The sequence below is a fragment of the Tachypleus tridentatus genome, chromosome 7 (assembly GCF_004210375.1).
Source record: "Tachypleus tridentatus isolate NWPU-2018 chromosome 7, ASM421037v1, whole genome shotgun sequence".
Taxonomy (NCBI): domain Eukaryota; kingdom Metazoa; phylum Arthropoda; class Merostomata; order Xiphosura; family Limulidae; genus Tachypleus; species Tachypleus tridentatus.
This window is the reverse complement of record NC_134831.1, coordinates 168,091,258-168,113,727: the sequence shown is the minus strand read 5'-3', so window position 1 is coordinate 168,113,727 and position 22,470 is coordinate 168,091,258. Positions and strand designations below refer to the sequence as shown.

The 22,470-nt window shown below is 34.1% G+C and overlaps 3 long non-coding RNA genes across 3 annotated transcripts in view; 2 read left to right on the top strand and 1 right to left on the bottom strand.

Annotated features, from left to right (window-relative positions):
• LOC143257163 (uncharacterized) overlaps nucleotides 1-22,470 on the top strand; it is a 280,947-nt gene that overhangs the window by 100,122 nt on the left and 158,355 nt on the right. The window lies entirely within an intron of this gene.
• LOC143257159 (uncharacterized) lies at nucleotides 1,324-3,377 on the top strand. Its single transcript, XR_013031708.1, has 3 exons — nucleotides 1,324-1,535; nucleotides 1,965-2,034; nucleotides 3,178-3,377. It is a non-coding gene; the product is annotated as an uncharacterized LOC143257159 (long non-coding RNA).
• On the bottom strand, nucleotides 2,925-14,194 carry LOC143257160 (uncharacterized). The gene is made up of 3 exons (XR_013031709.1): nucleotides 13,184-14,194; nucleotides 11,600-11,705; nucleotides 2,925-3,288 (listed from the first exon to the last, which is right to left on the bottom strand). It is a non-coding gene; the product is annotated as an uncharacterized LOC143257160 (long non-coding RNA).

The window sequence follows — 22,470 nt, the reverse complement described above, 5'->3', positions numbered from 1 at the left end:
TCCAGAACAAACAAGTACAGTAAGTCATTTGGTATTTTATTAAACGTTTCTCATACAGAAGTATCTACAGTATTTTTATGGACCATTTGTTATATACAAAATATATTCTTACACTGTGGTATAACGATATGTTTTTCTGGTATAATTATATTTAGCATCGTATACAGTTGAATTCTCTAAAAGTTGGAACTATAAACGAAATCTAAATTGTAATGTATAGGAAGTCGTTTAGTATTTTATTTTATGTATCTGATGACGAAAAATGAATAGCAGTGTTACAGTGTAGTGATTAACCACAGAAAACACATCTGCTTTATTAACTTACTACAAACATTCTTAATCTGTACAAGTAAAAACGACGACATATTAACCATAGCAAATAATCAGGTAAGAGTTTCAGCTGTTTGAAAATGTAGAGCTTTACAAAACAGGAGTATGTCGTCTCACTGAACTAAGTAAATGTATACCGCCCCTTATGGCCAGGTGATTAGCGAGCTCGACTCGAATTATGAGTCGCGTGTTCGAATCCTCGTCCCATAAAATTTGCTGGGCCTTTCAGCCGTAGATGCGTTATAAGTGACGGTTAATCCCACAATTTGTAAATAAAAAGTAACCAAGAGTTGGCGGTGGATAGTGATGGCTATCTGCCTTCCTTCTGATCTCATACAGCTAAATTAGAAATGGATAGCGTAGATAATTCTCATAGAGATTTGTGGGAAATTTAATAGTGAAACAAAGAAAAAACAGAGTGTCTACATGATTTAGAGTAGAAAAATCACCCTTGCAGTTTGTATACCTTTAGTAAAATAAAAGAAATGTCTATATAGACACCTTTGGGGTGCATTCTAATGTTAAAATATCAAAGTATTGGCTATAATATCGCACATCGAGGCTTGTTTGTTCTATGTGTGTCCCACACGATTTATTGAAATATAAACTATTTGTATACATCCATTATATATAAATTGTGTGTGCGGGGGTTCAAACAGTTTTTCACTATTTACATGGTAATATCCATTCCACCCAAATCACGCAACTACATTTACACTTACAGTTTTAAGGCTATTCCACCATTACATGAGCCACGTTAACGGAAATGTTTTACATGTAAATAACAAATAATCTCTTACAGTTTTATACTGGCTCAGTGTCTGTCTCTGCATGTCTCTATGGTCTATAATACTGTAATTTGATTCTTGACGTCAGCTGTTATTGGAATCATCCTGATTGGTTGTGATGTTCTCAGAACTGTGCATGTCATTAAAAATACAACTATAATAGTTGAGTATCAGGATCGTAGTCTAATTGTATATTTACACTCCAGTAAAACGTAGTGGAAGTTCCTAGTAATTTAGCAGCCCTTGATAATATGATATTTATATCTTGTTTGACAATATTTCTTTATAATAATAATTATAATGAATATTATACTATGTATATATCTTAAGTATTTGATTAAATAATTCTTATTATCTTGTGGTCAGAAACTAATATTTTGTTTTTAATTTACAAGTCGACATTTCGTTACACACATGGTAACTTTAACGTTTTTCTATCTATTGTTAAACTTATTTTCTGTGTGTTTTGGTTGATCGGTCGGGTCTTGTTCTTGTTTTTTAAATATAAATTGTCTTTATTAAATTAAGAGAAACATGAAGGATGAGAAAATTTTCAATATAAAATAAATTGTGTGTTTCATAGGTATTTAGAAAATGTTTTGTCTTTGAAAAATCATACATTACATGTCGTGCGGTAATTATAATGGTTTTAGTGTCCCTGTGATAGATCGAGAACCTCGTTTTACTGTAACTTTCTACTTCCGTGCATAAAAAGTACCTGTGTTCTGATATTTCTGTAGCTAATAAGATATATAATTCATGAGTTGTACTGAGTTTTCAGGTTTTATTTTAGGCTTCGTTCAAAGTAACATTTCACTAACTACATCAATACTGATTTTAAAACAGCTCGGAGAAATGAAGACAAGTTCAATTATTATACTTTTGTTGTTTACAACACTGTTGGAAGCAACTCCAGGTAAGATTCTAAATTCTTCAAGACTTAATTCATATAAACAGTTTAAACGTTATGATAGAAATATCAATTATAAGTTACGTTTGTCTTTATTGTTTAGAACTTATTACAATGTTTATTTCTTGTTTGTTATTAATGGAGGTCTGTTACATAATATTTAATAAAAGTAAAATAGTTTATAACAATATGTATATAAAAATTCGAACTTGACTGTGTTTCCCGTGAGGGAATGTAAAAAATAATATACTTCTGTTGAGGAATAAATATTTTACACTAATTTAATTTAAAGAGAAAATTTAAAATTATTTCAAAATCACTTCATGTAATAAACAGCAACACAAGGTGACACAACAGTGCTTTTTTATAAAACTTGCCCTTATCACATTTAAAGTTAGTATTTTAATTGAAATTACGTTTGTTCTTACAACTGAATACAAAACTAAAAGTGAGGGATATTACATTTTAAATTCGACAGTTGTTAGATGATTCATCAGATGTTGTGGTCATGTTTGTTATAACATACAATCCACTGCTGTGAGAACAATATACCGTATTTCATACAATGTAATACGCATTTTAAAAATTAATTGTTGGTTGCTGAGAAAATCTTTTATTTTCTTAGAAATGTTTTTCGAAAATTAGTGTACGTCTTTCACGATGTGTCGTCTTACAATGCGCAAAATGCGGTATTTAGTGGGCTAGCTAGCCAACAGAAGATTACTTTAAGACGTTTGTGTAGAGGATTTTTATGTACCTTTGGTGAAGCAATGGAAAGTAGATTTTTATACACGTAATCATAGTGTTATATTTTAACTTGACGAATAGCATTATCTTAAAATATATGACTGAAATTTTACATAAGATACTATTCTGAAAACAAGAAAGTAGATTGGTTTAGAAATTAATAGTAGGAGGTTTTATTGAGAAAGTAAACAAATTAACGTAGCTATTAAATATAATTATAGTTTCTGACGTCTTTTGCTACATCATTGGTTAAACTTTGCAATGACATAATATTAAAAGTTCTATAAACATAATGTTTATTAATTAGGCTTCCCAAATATATAAATAGTGACGACAAAAGTCATTTAAAATATTATCAGTGATTTGTTTTCTAATGATGTGATTTTTCTTTCGTGAGAGAAGCTGTAGGGACTTGCCGAGATGGCGTCGTATACTTGCTGTGATGTTCTTCCTACCTATTGTTGTGTTACTCGTGCTCAATCTCGTTTTGAACGTGGATTTGGTTTTGGACAGCTTTGGTAAAAGAGAAAGCGAATAACTCTGAGTATACAAGAGTTTTCACGTATAATTTCATTATCAATAAACGTATATAATAGAATTAATTTACGTATTTGGTTGTTATTAAGCACGTAGCTGACAATGTTTTTTTGAGACAACACGATGGATATAAACCTGAAATATAACATTGTAAGTTCTCGATGTTATCAGTTTCTCACCGAACTAAAAGAATTTAAAGTCTCTTATAAACTAAGTAGTTACCTACAAAAATACTTTAGAATACTTGAAATAATCACATGAGTGTACGATAGGAGATCGGCAAGCAGTTTAAAACACTTATACTTAAATAGTAAATATTAGATAGCTCTTACAGATAATTTGGTAATTACTTGCCTTCTGGTTAACTTGCTCCGAACTATAAGCTCCCAGATTTTAGTTAAAATCAATAAACAATTGATGAATCGACATGCATTCAAAGTAAAGGTGTTAACATTATTTCTTTAAAACTAAAAACTAAGTAAAATAAATAAAATCAAACGATAACCACATATACTATAAACAATTAAGGTTATCTAGGTTTTTAACTTTCTAACAAACCTGTCTAAATCACGTGATGCTATTTCTAATATACACTGGTTCTGAAGAGTTTGTTGTTTCATATTAATAAAGTTGAAAGATAGAGTGTTTCATTTCTCCGATATCACAGAACGGTATACATATCTGAATACTTTGTTTGTTTGTTATACGAACAAAACCAGATTGGTCTGTCTGTAGTAAAATCCCAGATATTATTGTCCCATAGGGAACTATTTGAAGACATTGGTATAGCTGTTATAGAATCTAGTTTCATCAATTTAAGAAATAATAAGTAAAACGTTTGTGTTCAACAATACTTAAACAATTAACGACAATAGTAAAACGTAACAAAATTTAACGACTTGCAAATGAGAAATCACGTTTGCGCTACTAACGTCAGTTCCACAAAATAAACACGGACTTTCTGCACAAAACAGAACTAAACCAAAGCACCACAACTCACTTAATAAGGCTACAGTAGATTTTGTGATAGTCAATGTTGAAGTTACTTTACTAGAACAGTTTATCCTAGAGTATTTTCGAAATCCTTGGAAAAGGTGAGAATGACTAAAGTACGATTCCTGGAGAAATGGTGAAGATATTTTTATTTTGGGTGACATTAGCTCAGAATTTATTGATTAAGAAAGGTTTTGGATATCACAGCCTTAAGTTAAACACAAATTTCAACTAATTTTTAAATCATCATGTAAAGAACAACAACATGATGTCAAGTGTCTTGAAATAAGAAGAACAGAACAAGTCATGGTACAAGAAGAGTGACGCAACACACGAGACAAAACGAGTATAAACATTAGTTGTTTTTATTATATTCTGAAAGAAATGAATTTTGTGGTAACTAAATGACAAAAAAATGGATTTCTCACAAAAGTTATTCGTCTTAGAGCAATTTGCTACTTAAGTGAAAAATCTCTTTAGAGACCTAACTTTTGGTAGAATTAAAGAAATATTTGCAATAACAAAAAAAAACCACTAAAGAAAGTGAATGAGGAAGTCACTTAAATTATTTGTGAGAAACTGTAACACCAGACATTTTGAAAATGTTTTACACTTTCGAAGGATATGTTAATTTCAGGCTTTACTTTACGTGACCACCTGGTTACCACTCCCAGAGATGAGTCCTAAGTTTCATAAAATTTCCTTTCCAGTATTTTAATCTGTTTTCTTACAATTACAATAAAAACTATACAGCTGAATAGCATGTAGCAGGCAGGATTCCTCCTCCGACGAGGATATCGTGGAAAACATGAAGAGGTTTTAGGAATACATTGAGCAGCTGCCTGTATAATACAATCAGTCACTACTGCTAAGCAGTCGTCCTTTGATGGCTTACACACAATGTCAGGATCAAGTTCTGCGAAAGCAGTGAAAGAAGGCAGATTGGTATGATCCAGGTTCCCGTGTCGCTCGCTGGTCGTGTGGCATCGACCACAGCCAGTCTTCTCAAAATTATAGGAAAATGATAAGGTGGGGAATAGTGAACGGGAACAAATTGTGAGATCAATAGCAGTAATGGACTGACTTGGTGCATTAAAATAAGTATAAGAACCAGTATTGAAAAAAGAAAGATTGTGATCTGAGAGCATACGCTCTATAAATCTACCCCTACCATCAATATGAGAAGTTCGCCTGAGGGGATTTTTTCCATTTAATTCCACGAGGATTAAAGAGGAGACGGAAACTATTCAGTGAAAACATCAACTTCTGATTAACCATAGGTCCTTCCAGACAACAGGTAGAGAGAACAAAGAGTGATGGTTCGACCCAAGAAAACACGGATATCTACGAACTACAAGTGTATGTCAAGTGACAAAGACAGAGTGGGCACATGCTGATCAACCAACAATGCTACCATTCTCTCCACTCCTCCATCACAAAACCTGTCATTTCTGTACAAAGAAAACTGCCGAAAGGTGTCTATATCGGTAGAATTCAGAATTGTTTCCTGTAAAGTAAATTTTACAGGATGGTAGGAAGCAATCAATGCTTATATGTCATCCAGATTAGAACATAAACTTTGATTGTTCCATTGCATCAAGTCCGCCCTTTTATTTATGTTTAGATGAATTGGGTGGAAAGCCATTCCGTTTATGACCACGTTTATTTCTTAATTTTTTATTGAAGGGAAGTATATTGACATCTATGGATCTTGCCATGTGTCTTTGTTGCTGCAAAAGGATTCTAACGATGGAGAACGTGAACCAATCATCGTTTTGTATCTTGGGCCGGAAGAAGAACGTTCCCCAGGAAATGCCCGTACCCAGAACCAAAAGAAGTGTATCTTGAGGTTTGCTGGAATGAATTCCAGGGAAAGATATGGGTATTGACATTGATTCATCAACTTTTTTAACCATTGAAGTCAAGCGAATTTTCATGTAGTTTGAGAACGATTCCTTTAGAGGCACAGAAAGATCCGTCTGCACTCCCACTGTACTAGTGGAACGAAGTACAGCAGCATTTGTCCAACATGAAGTGGTGGACAGAAACTTTTGTACCTCAGGGTAAATGATGTTTTAACTCGTCAAGAAAAACGACATAATGTCTTCGAGTGACCGAACCGTTGACACTAGAAACATCTGAGATGGTTTGGAATGTATGACGGAACCTTGCAATTAAAACAACCTGCCTGGTTGGTGACAGGTGGATGCGGTGAATGTAAATGTTAAAATGAGGACATTGATCGGCATAATAATTCGGTCTTTGCGAGTGGAGATACGCCTTACTGTAGAAAACTCCTTGGGCGGAGAAACAAGCAAGCATCACCGACTCGGGGATGTTCTTTAAACTCCTCTTAACAATAACTCCTCATGACGAATTCAAAGTAGCATGAGGCATAACCTAAATGGGTATATCCCTAATCGCTTTTGAATGAAACACGAGTTCACTGTGTTTAGATGTGGATATTTCTAACATATGTCTCCATAGCAAAGCTTTGTGACTGACTTTGGAGTGCCAGCAAGAACCTCTAGTCCCTTCTAAATAAAGAAAGAAGACTTTTGCCGTAAAGGATTGTCTGAAATAGAATGTAATATAAGAAAATGAGGTACAGGTGTTACACATGTTAAAGATTATTGCTCAGTATCTTCACGATGTGGTTCTTTACTTATGAACTGTATTTCACTATTTTATTTAAGTTCTTATTTGGAGGCTCATTAATAACAAATTTATTTTAGTGCCTACTGACCTCACCCACCATAGAATCCTACGAGGGGACACAGTGCAATGCCAAACAAAGGCACTGCAGCAACTCCAGGGTTTCGTGAGCACTATTCCCATACATCAGATACAATGTTCGCAACACCTATTTAGAACATCCAACACTGGTACTTGGTTGACCAGCCGATGCACTCTTGTGGAGAACCCCAAGGCCGCTCGTCTACAGGAATTTCTGACCAAAGTGGTGTGTTAGAGATTGACTTTTCAACCACCATGTTCCTCTTCTCCCTTTCACTTGTCACCACGCACAACAGTCACGTGGATGTATGTTTAGATCCCAAAAGAGGTAAACAGAAAGAACGGAACCTTACCTGGGACGTCCTCTCACGACGTACAAGAATTCACACAGAAGGGTCGCTAAAATGTTTCAAGCTCAGAAACTCTTCACATCACCAGACAACTGAATAAAAACTACCACAGAGAACTGACATGAAGGTAGACACCAACAGGGAACACATGATTACTTGCCTACCACGTGTCACTTGGCATGTGTGTTTATATTTAACAATACAATATATCGTGTATACTATTTTATCTCATGTAATTTAAAAAAAAATTGTAACAACTTAATGAATTGTCATTTCCAGATTTTAGTGTCTTGAGAAGTATTGGAAATTTATAGGGTCACAGTGAGTATTGTATTAAAGGGTAGAGGTTTGTTTGTTTTTGAATTTCGCGCAAAGCTACTCGATGGCTATCTGCGCTAGCCGTCCCTAATTTAGCAGTGTAAGACAAGAGGAAAGGCAGCTAATCATCACCACCTACCTCCAACTCTTGGGCTTCTGTTTCACCAACAAATAGTGGGATTGATCGTCACATTATCACGTCTCCATGGCTGAAAGAGCGAGCATGTTTGGTGCGAGCGGGTTTCGAACTCGCGACGAACTCGCGACCCTCAGAGTACGAGTCGGACGCCTTAACCCACCTGGCCATGCCAGGCCGTAAAGGGTAGAGGACAACACAGTTTAAATGTTTTATGCAATTAGTGAAGAATAATTGAATTCCATAAAACATTATCTGATATTAATCTAAAGGTTATTAAAAATTAAAATTATACAGTTAAATACTTAAAGAATATAAATAATTAACTGTACTCTATTAATTACAAACAATTACACACTATATGAAATTATTTTCTGTTGTTGCTGTGACCTACCATGGATATCGAATCCAGGTTTTCAGAACTGATAAGCGTTCATACTTTGATTATCTTCAAAAGACTTCTTGACTATCACCAGATTGTGAATGACAAACAGTTACAATGTCATATGTATTAAAAAACAGTGATCAATGTCCGACATTTTTCATCATATCAGTTACAATTTCCTTGATTCCGAATGGTTTAAATAGATCCTAAAATATGGAATCACCTCTTTATATGACCCACTGGTGTCTTGAATCGGCAGTCAATCTCTTTCTTCTAATTCTAGTTTTATCCTGCAATTTGACCCACACTTTTAATTTAATGTTTCATCAGTTCTTGAGCCTGTCCAAATAACTCATATGAACCCTTATATCACTCATACGATTAGACTGTTTTATTTATACGGATTTTAATTATTCAATATTAATATTATATTTATCTGTTTTATTCAACACATTCATTTACTTCATGATACATCATTTAGAACACATGTGTTTCAACCCTTTTTTCACTATCACTTCGGTACTTTCTTTTCTTATTAGTTTGCCAGTACTGTTTTAACTGATATTACAAATATCATTACATGTTAAGTTTTACATAAATTTTCTTTCGTAAATCGGAGACTCTTCTTATCCAGCACATTAAATATTTAAATTTGATTTATGTTTCTCATAAAATTTCAACAGTTGCTTCACAACTTATCTTTTAAAAAAACATCCTAAAAAAACGTATTTTTATATAATTTAAAGTGCAACCATGACTGAGGAAAGTTTGACTTGGCCTAAAAACCGTTTTATTTTTCATTAAAGAAACTCCTCACTGTTGGAGAATAAATAATGATCGCACATTTCTAGTTCATCGTCTCTATAAATTATTTATATCATAAACGAGTGACAGCTAATCATGTGGCTTTATTCTCTCTGGTCAGTAATTAAATATTAGGGACGGTGGAAAATAGCTTGCTGTTTATTCCAAAAACACAAAACGTCATATTAAAATTATTTTCTTCATCCAAACCTTTTTGATTTTCAAGTGGTTAGGTTTTGCTATTGTCGTTATGTGTTAAGGTAAAGTTGAACACAAACGTTTTACCGTCACTATTTTTTTTTTATAAAGCTAAATTCTAAAACAGCAAACTGAACGCCTTCACATAATCCACGATGGAACAGCGGTAAGTTCAAGAAGTTAAAACATTTAAATCTGGGTAATTATACCCCAGCGAACACAGCAGACAGATAAACGTGGCTTTGTTCTTATGACAAAGAAATAAAGTGTTTAGATTTTTTATACCGTTCTGTCATGCCTGAGAAAGAAAACATTCTGTCGTTAAACTTCTTTATTATGAAACAAGAATCTCTTCAGAAGCAATGAATATTTGAAATATCTCAACATGATATAGTCCTCTTGGTTGTTATGTTAGAAACCTTGATGATCTTAATTGTACGTAACATATTGTTATACTTTGGTTTTATTTATTTTACTCAGTCATAAAGAAATAATGTTAAACACGTTTATTTAGAATAGATATCGTTTCAAGATTTTGCTTTTCATTTTGACCTCAACCTTCGATAAGCCAAACAAAAAGTTCTAATTAATCAAAAGCACCTAAACTTTCAGTAAAAGGTTTTAACAACTAGTTATTGAATGAGAAAGAAAATATTAGAAAGGACAGCAACAGCGAAAACAGAAAAATACTTGATGACAAAAAAAGGAATTCTATTCTACTTATTGCATTATTACACTAGGTGACGCTGCTTTAACGTTTGTACCTAGTAATGGGTTAGGTTTTTGGAATTTCGCACAAAGCTACTCGAGGGCTATCTGTACTAGCCGTCCCTAATTTAGCAGTGTAAGACTAGAGGGAAGGCAGCTAGTCATCACCACCCACCGCCAACTCTTGGGCGAGTTTTTTACCAACGAATAGTGGGATTGACCACATCATTATAACGCCCCCACGGCTGGGACGGCTAGCATGTTTTGGCGCGACTCGGGCGCGAACCCGCGACCCTCAGATTACGAAGCGCACGCCTTAACGCGCTAGGCCATGCCAGGCCCATACCTCGTAATAAAATTTATTTCATTAAACATTAAATAATCTCTAAACTATATTTTTTAAAACTGTTTATCAAGTAATTATGGTAACAGTACTTGATACAGACGTAACGTAGGACCCCAAGGTCGGAGAATAACATATTCCACATAGATACATTAGAGGAAGACACCATTGTACATGATAAAGTCATGTTTCATCGGACAACAAAAAAAATTATATCACATTCACGAAATAATGTTCTATAATATCAACGGTCAGAACTAAAACATAAATACAGTCGTGGCGTATTACGTAAAAAATGCCACTAGGTATTAAATAAATTATTGACATTAGCTGGAGAATAACTCAAGCTATGTCACAGACAAACATCAATTTGAAAAATATCCTAACTCTTATCTGTTATCACACAACAAATTAAACACCTTAGTATCTTGTGTTGAATGTTCGATAATTTTTATATCTTCTTTTTCTGTTGTCCACAGAAAGGAAAGTACAATTTAGGAAAAAGTGAAAACTGTACAGATGAAGACTGTTTTCATTGTACTGGAAAGTGTTATTTTTGCCGCGAACTGCTCTTAAGACCGAGGAGAAGTCGCTCGTAACATATGTTTTATTTAATGACAAAAAATGTGAAACAAGTTTCCATTTTCATTGTTCCGAATCTCGGGTTTACAAAAATTGTTAAAAGGAAAAATAATACATAAAACAGAAATAAAAAATTAAGGATAATTGTAATATATAAAGTATTTTTGTTTTGTTTGATTTTGTTTTGAACTTCGCGCAAAGCTACTCGAAGGCTATCTACGCTAGCTGTCCCTAATGTAGCAATGTAAGACTAGAGGGAAGGCAGCTAGTCATCACCACCCACCGCCAACTCTTGGGATACTCTTTTACCAACGAGTAGTGAGATTGGTGGTCACATTATAACGCCCTAACGGCTGAAAGGGCGAGCATATGGGCGAGCATATTTGGTGCGTATATAAAATACAGAATGTATTTGAAACGGTGAAGGTAATACTGGCAAACTGCCAAGAAATTGTAGTGAATAAAAACGTGTTGAAACATCACGTACAGAAAAATGGCTACTTTAGCGTAAAATACATGGTTTGAAGACTGGTGGACATATCATTTTCTATCATAATGAATTTTTGTAGTTGACATCGTAACAGAAAATGTGTTTTACATTTATGTTTCAATAACATAAAAACATATATAAATTGTGAGAACATTTAAACGTTTTCTACACACTGTCTATTATACAGAACCTAAACAAAATTTCTGTTTCTAAGTATCGTAGTCCACGAAACAGTGTACTCAACATAGTCGTTTCTCTGATATCGTCTTCCGGACACTTCTTCGACTACTCTCCTCTCACCAAAAAGTGGGATTTAACTGTCACTCTTGTAGCGTAACCAAACTTTCATACTGCAAAGAGTAATTTTAAGTTAAAGTTATTCAATATGTAATTGTATGTTTTTCCTTCATCATGCTAACGTTACTTGGGTACAATGTATTTGGCTGTATAGTTTCTATAGTAATTAAGGTAAAACAAATTAAAACACTGGGAGAGGAATTTTATTAAACTTAGGACTTATACTCTGTTAGCAAGTTGGTTACGTAAAGTAAATCCTTAATAAAATGGATTTAATAAGTATTTTATTAAATTCGCGAAAAAAGTTCCAATGTAACGTGATATTGAAATTGGGAAATTATTAATATAAAAATGAACTTTTCATTTAACGTTCTGTGATTTTACTCTCAACTAGAAAGCTTTACACCATTATTCCAATAGATGGCACTGCTTTACCTTATCTTCATGAACAAAGAAAAGAATGATATTTAAATTGTTTTAACTATAATACAATAATCTATTGAAAATGTTTTACTTCGGTATTTAACTTAATACCTTAGTTAGTTAGTTATCACCATTAGATTCCATCAAGGAACATAGGGCCGCAATCGCTTGCGGATTCCTCAACAGGTATTTGAGTGAGTAGGTTGTTAGCCCATTGCACCGAGCCGTTTCTAATTTAGTAGTGTAAGACTAGAGGGAAGGCAGCTATTCATCGCCAACTCTTGGGCTACTCTTTTACCAACGAATAGTGGGATTGACATTATAACGCCCCACGGCTGGGAGGGCGAGCATGTTTGGTGCGACGCGAACCTGCGATCCTCGGATTATGAGTCGCACGCCTTACTTACTTGGCCATGCCAGACCCAACTAAATACCTTACAAAATATAATTTTTTTATATTGAATATATCTCGGTAATTTAAAAACATCCATCTTATTCTTGGAAAGCCAATGTTTTTCTAATGTTTCTTTTCGTTCAGTCCCTGGCAACTTTGAGAGTTTGTAATTCTAAATTACGGGGTTCACTTTCTATTCTAATCATATAGAAGTAGACTGTCGTACAGCTACAAAATTAGAAATGAACAAATACATTTATTTGTTTTATTTGTTACTCTATTGATAATAAATTCCGTATAAATATTTTTGTTTACCAACTGTTTTACTGTAGATCTTGAAGATTAGAAATATACGATAATATTTATAATATGAACCATGATAAGAACCTAAATTTAGCATTTATCAAAAATAAAACTTTCATAATATATTTTGTTCCTTCTAATAATTTAATTTTAATAACTTAAAAAATAGATTGATTTTAAAGTATAGGGCAGCATACAAAGTGAAGCTTCACTCGATTATTAAAGAAGGTTAAACAATATAAAGAACGTTAAATTTCTAATTCTTCGTTTTGTTTCTATAATTACACCATCTGTAAGAGTTCTAGTTCATCAATACGATTTTTTTTCTTTTTTTTTATTTCGTACGAAGCTATTCGTTCCTAATTTTGCAGTCTTAAACTAAAGGAAAGACAGCTTATAAAAACTACCTACTTTCCCAACTAGCGGATTATACCTGGTCCAGTCGAACTGTGGGACATTCATAAACTGTTGAAATAATACAAGGACAAGTGTATACATTCTTCTTTCATCACCGATAGAATTCTATATGATGGGTCTGTGAGAAAATTTTGATTGAAGGAAAGTGTTTCCATTACATTAAATTTTTAGTCCTCGCCTTTCCCATATCTGTTCACAATTATCAAACACCACCGACGTCCGTGTACAAAGACTTTTGAGAGACATCCTAAGAAATCCAAAAACATGGAGGTCCGAACAGTTACGTTTGGTGTCTATGAACGTTATATTATTAATTCCAGTTTGAACTTTTAGGTCCCGATATAGCAGATAGGATAGCATGGAATTTTGTAGCTGATGGTATTGTATTACATTTTGTTTGACAGCGTTGAGCTCACCATTTCTCTTATACTTAACTAAACCTTTTACCTGCACCAAAAATACCTCGGAAAAAATCGTGGAAATGGCCTATAATTAATTTTATTAGAACAAATAATGTTATTTATTAGCCGAATTTGCAAACGAAACTCATAGAATATATCCAAGGTAATTGTAAGATAACAATAAAATACTGAATAGCAGATAATTCTTTTTTTACAACAAATCGTTGAGACACTAATTTCTTTACATCAGTTTAAAGTGTCTGGTATAACAGTTTTCACTGATAATCTTCCTTCTCTTTGTTCAGTGTTTGATTTTAAAGTTTTTCTTCTTATTTAAAATATTTCTTTCCTTCAACCCAAGTTCATGGCCTTAAAGTATCACATCCACCGCAAGGCCCCCCGCTAGTGCAGCGGTATGTCTTCGGATTTACAACGCTAATAATCAGGGTTTTGATTCCCCTCGATGGATTCAGCAGATAGCCCGATGTAGCTTTGCTATAAGAAAAACACACACATCCACCGCAACTCAAAATAATACCACCAAGAACCGTCGAACCATCAGACATTTCTACTGCATTTTATTCAAGTGTAAATATACAATTAGATTACGATCCTGATACTCAACTATTATAGTTGTATTTTTAATGAGATGCACAGTTCTAAGAACATCACAACCAATCAGAATGATTCCAGAAACAGTTGACGTCAAGAATCAAATTACATTATTATAGAGATATGTAGAAAGACTCACACTGAGCCAAGAAAAAACTGAGTGATTATTTGTTATTTACATGTAAAATTTTCTGTTAACGTGGCTCATCTAGTGGTGGAATAACTTTAAACTGTAAGTGGAAATTAAGTTGTGTGATTAGGTTGGAATAGATAGTACCATATAAATAGTCAAAAAATATTTGAATCCCCGCACACACAATTTTTATGTAATGGATATACACAAATAGTTTATATATCAATAAATCGTCTAGAACACACGTAGCTATTGCAACATCAGAACAAACGAGCCTCGATGTGCGATATTATAGCTAATACTTAGTTATTTTAACTTTAGAATACACAGGTGTCTATATAGACATTTATTTTATTTCACCAAACGTATTGAAGCTGCTAAAATGATTTTTCTACCCTAAATCATATAGACACAATCTTTATTTCTTTGTTTGACTTTTAAATTTCCCATTAAACTACACGAGAATTATCTACGCTAGCTGTACCTAATTACGTTGTGTGAGATCAGAAAGAAGGCAAATAGTCATTAATATCAACCGCCAACTCTTGGCTACTCTTTTATTTACAAATCTGGGCTTAACCGACACTTATAATCCTCTTTGGCTGAATAGGCCAACAAGTTTCATGAGACGGCTATTGAAACTCGCTACCTTTAGAATTCGAGTCGAGCTCACTCACCACCTAGCCATAGCAGGACTGAACCCTTAGTTCAGTGTGATGATTGTTTGTTTGTTTGGAAATTTCGCACAAAGCTACTCGAGGGCTATCTGTGCTAGCCGTCCCTAATTTAGCAGTGTAAGACTAGAGGGAAGGCAACTAGTCATCACCACCCACCGCCAACTCTTGGGCTACTCTTTTACCAACGAATAGTGGGATTGACCGTCACATTATACACCCCCACGGCTGGGAGGGCGAGCATGTTTAGCGCGACGGGGGCGCGAACTCGCGACCCTCGGATTACGAGTCGCACGCCTTACGCGCTAGGCCATGCCGGGCCGAGTGTGATGACAAACTACTGTTTGTCACATGACAGAATCATTTGTACCGAATACTAAAGCTCTACAGTTTCAAACATCTGAAACTCTTACCTAATTATTTGTAAAGTTTAATCTGTCGTCTTCTTTACTTGTACTTATTTAGAAAATTTAGAGATTAAGAATTTTTTTTCTTGTGAAGTTGTCACAGAACTGAGTTGCTCATCGTTTCGCTAATGTTTTAACGTGTACCGTAACATCGTGGTTTATGTGAGGATTTATGAAAACAACTATAGTGTAACGTTTACTGGTTTGCTGGTTTTGAGTGGCGAAACTTCAAAGTGACAGAGCTACAGTATGTGTGGAAAACACCATGAGCCAAGATATTCTATTCTCAAGCGCTCGTCAGGGAACAGAACTCTCCGCTTCAGAAAAAGAATCCCACCGCAAAGATAGATTTATTTAACGTTGTTCTCGACAATACATAGATTGATAACAATGTAACGTGAAAATAACATATGTAACATTGACAATATTTGATAGAACTGTTGGACATATAGTATAATGTCTGTGTAATGACCAAACTAGTGTTTAATAAAAAATTGGTCGGCACTTGCTTTTTTTGATCTGGAATTTCGCGTAAAGCTATACGAGGGCTATCTGCGCTAGTCGTCCCTAATTTAGCAGTGTAAGACTAAAGGAAAGACAGCTGGCCATCATCACCCAACAACAACTCTTGGGCTACTCTTATACCAACGAATAGTGGAATTGACCATTACATTATAAAACCCTCACGGCTAAAAGGGCGAACATGTTTGGTGCGACGGGTATTCGAACCCGCGTAACTTCATATTACGAGTGGAACGCTTTATTCCACACGGCCATGTCGGGTCTGTCGGCAGTTGCAAATGGATATGAAGCGTAATATTTTACCAATAAATATTATAGCTCTTTAACAGAAGGCTTTATTATTGAGAATTACACATCGTGTTTTACAACCAAATATCATCAACACCCTCATAAATCTAGTGGACCATAATGTGTATTATTTTTTACATCTTTCATATGTGTGACAAAATAATAACATCAATTTTAAACATATTCTATCTTATAGTTATTATCATACTTCTTACCAGGTAATACATTCAAAAAATAGTTTTTATTAGTCACAAATTATTTAAGTTCTCGGTCCAGCTTTATTGATAGTTCAACTGTATATGTTTCAAAATAGACTCCATACGGGAATGTTTACAGTTAATTTATAAAGTGTAAGTGTTTTCTGTAGTTAATCGCTACACCGTGAGACTGCTATTGATTTTTCATCATCAGATACACAAAATAAAATACTAATCAACTTCCTATACTTTACAATTTATATTTTGTTTATGGTTCCAACTTTTAAATAGTTCAACAATATAGGATTCTAAATAGACTAACACCAGAAGAAACACATTGTAATATCACAGTGCAAGAATATGTTTTCTATATAATACCTGGTCCATAATAATGCTGTAGGTACTTCTGTTTGAGATACGTTTAATATAATATGAAACGACTTCCTGTACTTGTTTGTTTGGTTTGTTTTGGAATTAAGCACAAAGCTATACAATGGGTTACTTGTTCTCTTCCCACCATGAGTATCGAAACCCGGTTTTCAGCGGTGCTTCCTGTATTTACTTCAACACGTTGATTCTATTTCAAATTCCAACATTAAGGCAATTACATGTAACTTACTATATAATCAAAGTAAGAAACTAATTATTCGAAAATTGTCATAGGGGACTTTAATTCCTCACACACAGAGCTAAGAGGAAACAGAAACACGCATAGAGGGTCAATTCTAAAAAATATTATTTCCATAAACAACATGAGAAGACAATTAAAGACCATACACCTATACACTTTTCAGTTGCGAACGGCTCATATGTTGTTCTCGATTTCATCACAGCTCCCAAGGACACAGTAAACAGAATCTCTTGCTTTAGTGTACATGATGAAATCACAAGGGACCATTTCCCCATTTCCTGTGTAATTCACCAGCGCCATCCCACAGCGAGGTACACATACACTAAAACACTGGCTCACTTTCAATGCTTCACTAGATTTCTATCTACCACACTCAACTGAACATGTTAACAATAAAATAGAATTAGACAACTATGTTAAGCAAGTTACTGAAGTCATACACAAAGCCATTAAAAACACGATTCCAAAAACAAGGAAAAAACGCTGATATAATCAGTGGACTTTAACACCGGAAATTCACTCACTAATAATCACACGTAGGCAGTTAAGACGAACACGCGACCCGATCATCGAACACAGATCAACAGAACAAATGCAAAAATTAAACAACAAATTAAAGTAGCGAAAGAAATAAGTTGGCAGAACTTTTGTAAAAACTTAGAAAAACTAAGAACAACCCAAAAGAATTTTGAAAAAAATTAAGAGTATTTCTTTACATTTAACCGTTTATTGAATACTGTTTTATTTATCATGTTTCTTTTACTTTTTAATTATCTAAGTAGAGGTTGTTCGTGTTTGTAAAAAAAATATTTACATGTGTTGAGTTGCTCACCAGTTGCTCCATGGACGAAAAAGTTAAATGTTTGAATGAAGTTAATACTGGCAGACTGCCAGTAAGTGCAAGAGACCATAGATGAACAGCTAGATGATGAAACAATATCGAGCGAGAAAGGCTTCTTCTGTAAAACACTTGATTTGTAGACTCTGGTGAACATATTATTCACTATAATATCGTGAATTGTGAATTTTAATAAAATAAAAATATGTGTACATGTAAACACATTTAAAAATCTCCTACTTACTGTCCAACATCTGTTCCTTCATCTACAGAATACTTTATATATCACGGAAAGAGTATCATTTGTTATTTCTGTTTATACTTAGTGATCCAGCGTTCGGTGTATAATATTTATTCCATATAATTTACTTTTTTTCGCAAAAACTTAATTAAAAATACTCAGTTTCTGATTTCACCATATTCTTAGGCATTGGAAATCCCTAGGGTTACAGTATTGTTCTAAAGCATAGAGGGCAGCACAATCGCATGTACTTTATGGAAGTGTGTGTGTTTTTTTCTTATAGCAAAGCCACATCGGTCTATCTGCTGAGTCTACTGAGAGGAATCGAAACCCTGATTTTGAAGTTGTAAACCCGTAATGAGCCATGGTGGGAAGTATTGACCAGTGGATACAGCAATGTTATCCAAAGACAGACACAATTCATTTAACTAAGCCTGGATACAAAGAAGCAATGGTAGATCATCTGTTTTGAAAAACATAACCCTCCGAGGAAGCATAACACGATCTCAGGTGAGATGCTGTTGTAAGGATCGAAGTTTTGAAGCATCCAGTAAAGACAGTTGCAAACAGCAGAGGTGTAGAGGATGTTCACGAGACTCTGGGTACAAGCTCTGCACTGGGGAATTGCGGAAAGTCCCGGTGCAAAGCCGAAGCCCCTGATGATGAATGCGATTCAGCAACTTGAAGTCTGAGGTCCTAACAGAGCCATAGACCAGTGACCTATAGTATAGTTTGATCGAATAAGAAAGAGCACGATGTATCTTTAGCATAGAACGTCGATCAGCTCCACAAGTGGCGCAAGAGAAGACATGGAGGATGTTCAGTGCTCTTGTACATTTGACTGGTAACTGATTGATGTGTGATATAAAGGTCAGCTTACGGTCACAAATAAACACCAGGAACTTTGTCTCAAAGACCATGGGTAACACAGCTTCATGGATACAGACTTCAGGATCGATGGCGACATAAGTGCATGAGACGGTTTTACAGAGAGAGAAGTAAAAACTATTCGCTGTGATTTACTTCAGAATTGGATTGAGGGTGGTTTTTGGCTGCCGCTTAATATGCCTAACGACTGACATGAGATGTGAATTTCGTTGACAAAGGGAAAGCAGCTAGTCGTCACCACCCACCGTCAACTCTTAGGCTACTCTTTTACCAACTAATAGTGGGGTTGATTGTAACTTTATAATGCCCACACGGCTGAAAGGGAGAGCATCTTTGCTGCAACCGGGAATCAAACCCGTGTCCTTCAGATTACGAGTCAAACTCCTTCACCCATCTGGCCATGCTGGGCTTTATATATGAAGTACAAAAGGTATTTGAAACGATGAAAGTAATACCGGCAGACTGCCAAGAAGTACAAGAGAGTGTAGTGAACAGCCACGTGACGAAACAATATTGATAGAGAAATGGCTACTTTTCTAAAAAACACCTGGTTTGAAGACTGGAGGGCATATCATTCATTATCATAATTTATTTTTATAGTTGAAATTGAAACAGAGAATATGTTTCGTGTTTAATTTTTATAAAATAAAAACAAGTATTCATATAAGTTTTCTCCACAATCTCTATTATCTGTCAACCAAAGCAAAATGTCTGATCGTAGTCCAAGAAACAAAGTAACCGTTTCTTTTAAATCGTCTTCCGCCACTTCTTGAACTACTCTCATCAAAATAAAAAGTGGGATTTGAGTGTCACTTTTTTAGCGTACCTAAACTTTCATACTGCGAAGAGTAATTTTGCGTTAAAGTTATTCATTCTATAAGTATACGGTCTCCTATTAATCATGCTTACGTTACTTGCATACAATCTATTCAGCTGTTGGATATTCATACACCATGGTAATGATACAAGAACATATCTGCAGACTCTTCTTCCACCACCGACAATATTCTATGTGATGGGCCTGTGAGAAAATTTCTATGGAGGGAAAGTTTTGTACATTGTATTTAATCTCCAGTCACCCCCATCTCATTCCCACATTTGTACCCATTTATTAAACAACGCCATCAAAGTCCATTCACAAGAATTTTCCAGAGACATTCTGAAGCCTGGGAAGATACATCCAGTGTATCATTAATTCCTGTTTGATCTTTCATGTCACGGTATAACAGACAGTTTAATATGGACTTTTATGGCTAACTGTGTTATATTGATGAAGCCACACCATATTTGACAGTCAGTCCTTAGAAGAATGGCGTTTATCAACATATATTGATGTCAGCCTTTAAGTATGCAGGGCTAAGCTTGGCACTTTCCTATATTCTTAACTAATGCTGTTACCTGCACCAACCATAAATTCCTTAGACCAAAAGTCTTGGAAATGTTCTGTAGTTAATTGTATCAATATAAATAATGTCATTGATTCGCAAAATTTAAAAACTAAACTCACAAGTGAACAAATATGTCATTTATTTATAAGTAACATCAACAAATTAAAAAATCTATATATAATAATCAGTGATGTGGAGAAAAAAACCCACTTGTAGAGAAAAATATGTATGTAACAAAGGCTCATTTGGGTTGAGAAAATATTTTACAAAGAGGAGCGAACAACGAGTCCATAGTACGAGTCCTAAGTTCGCTCCTCTTCGTAAAATATTTTCTCAACCGAAAGAGCCGTTTTTACATATATATTAATCTATACATAATGATGTCATCAACATATAATATTGTTATCACTGACGAATAGAACACGGAGTATCAGATAAACCTTACAAAATATTTTATACTAAACTACCAGTACCACTGTACTGTGTATAAGTTTAGGTGAATGTTGAGAAATTTAATTATTTTATTGATTCAATAATAAATTTACGTTTAAGTTGGAGTTTTATTACAAATTTTCTATTAAAAAGTTATCAATTATCATATTTGACAACTTAATTTTTGATATCAAACACAAAACAACTAATATAATTTATTTTACTTACCAGAGGGCAATAATATAGCGATCTACTGACGAAATATATTTCTTGAAAATATGACGTGTGATAACAACCAAATTAGTATTTTTAATATTATTAAACATGGCCCTGTAGAGTCAGGTGGCTGAGGCACTCGACTCGTACTCTGAGGGTCGCGGGTTGGAATCCCCGTCAAACCAAGCATCCTTGCTCTCTCAGTCGTGGGGGGCGCTATAATTTGACGGTTAATCCCACTATTCGTTGGTAAAAGAGTAGCCCATGATTTGGCAGTGAGTGGTGATGACTAGCTGCCTTCCCTTTTTTCTTACACTGCTAAGTTAAGGACAGCTGGTGAAGATAGCCCTTTCGTAACTTTCCGAGAAATTAAAAAAAAAAAAAAATTATTAAACTTATCATAAAATTCAGCCAAAAATTTCCAATAACAACATCTTGTTATGAATTTTGATTTTGAAATAATGTGTACTAAGAAAAACTGTTTTTAGTAAATATACCATGAATAACTGTGAAACTTTTTTAACAACACTAGTTCTTCAAAAATTAGTAACGAGTAGACTCATAATAAATAGCCATTCTATTAAGCCAGTATTTGTCTGCTTTCTTATAGCAAACCCACATAAGACTATCCGAGAGAAATAGAACCCTTAATTATAGCGTTGTAAATCCGTACAAGCATGATACATCAGCTATCATCATGTTATTAACATCTTCAAAATAATGTTACTTCAAGATTTGTCTTCCATATCAAAGCATATAGGAGCGAATAAGTTTAACTCAACAAATATTTATGTAAATATTTTGTTTTAACTACTTGAAGTTTAGACCAAGGTCGAATAAGTACTAAATAAAAATGTTCTTCACAAAGAAAGTAATTATTTATACATTGGTTATCTTTATACAAACGTTATTAGACTCCGCACGTTTTTAGATGTTTATTTTGAATAATGAGCTAAATTACTTCGAGTGATGAACTAGATGAACATCATAGTTAAAATGTTAGTGATTTAGAACATTTGCAATTTTTACTTAGTTATTCAAGTACTTTAAAAAAATATTCGTGGAAACAACTCATAAAATTTTCAGTTCAAACTTCGCCGATTTGATTTAACGCATTAAATTGTAATTATTTGTATAATTATTGATTTAGTATATTCGACGTACGTGTAAGACACCTGATGTAACCTGCTGCACAACCAAGCTAAGAAAATAATTACCAAAAAGTGTGATATAATGTACTATTTCACTATTCTTAATATAAAATGTAAATTTGAATTAACATATCTATCGATATTGACTTTATTATTGGTTATACTTGGGCTGGAGTAATCTATGTTGTTGTTTATTAAACAAATAAATTTTTCACTTTTGAGAGTAAATGCTTTTCTTGTTTTTTTTTAATTTCGCACAAAG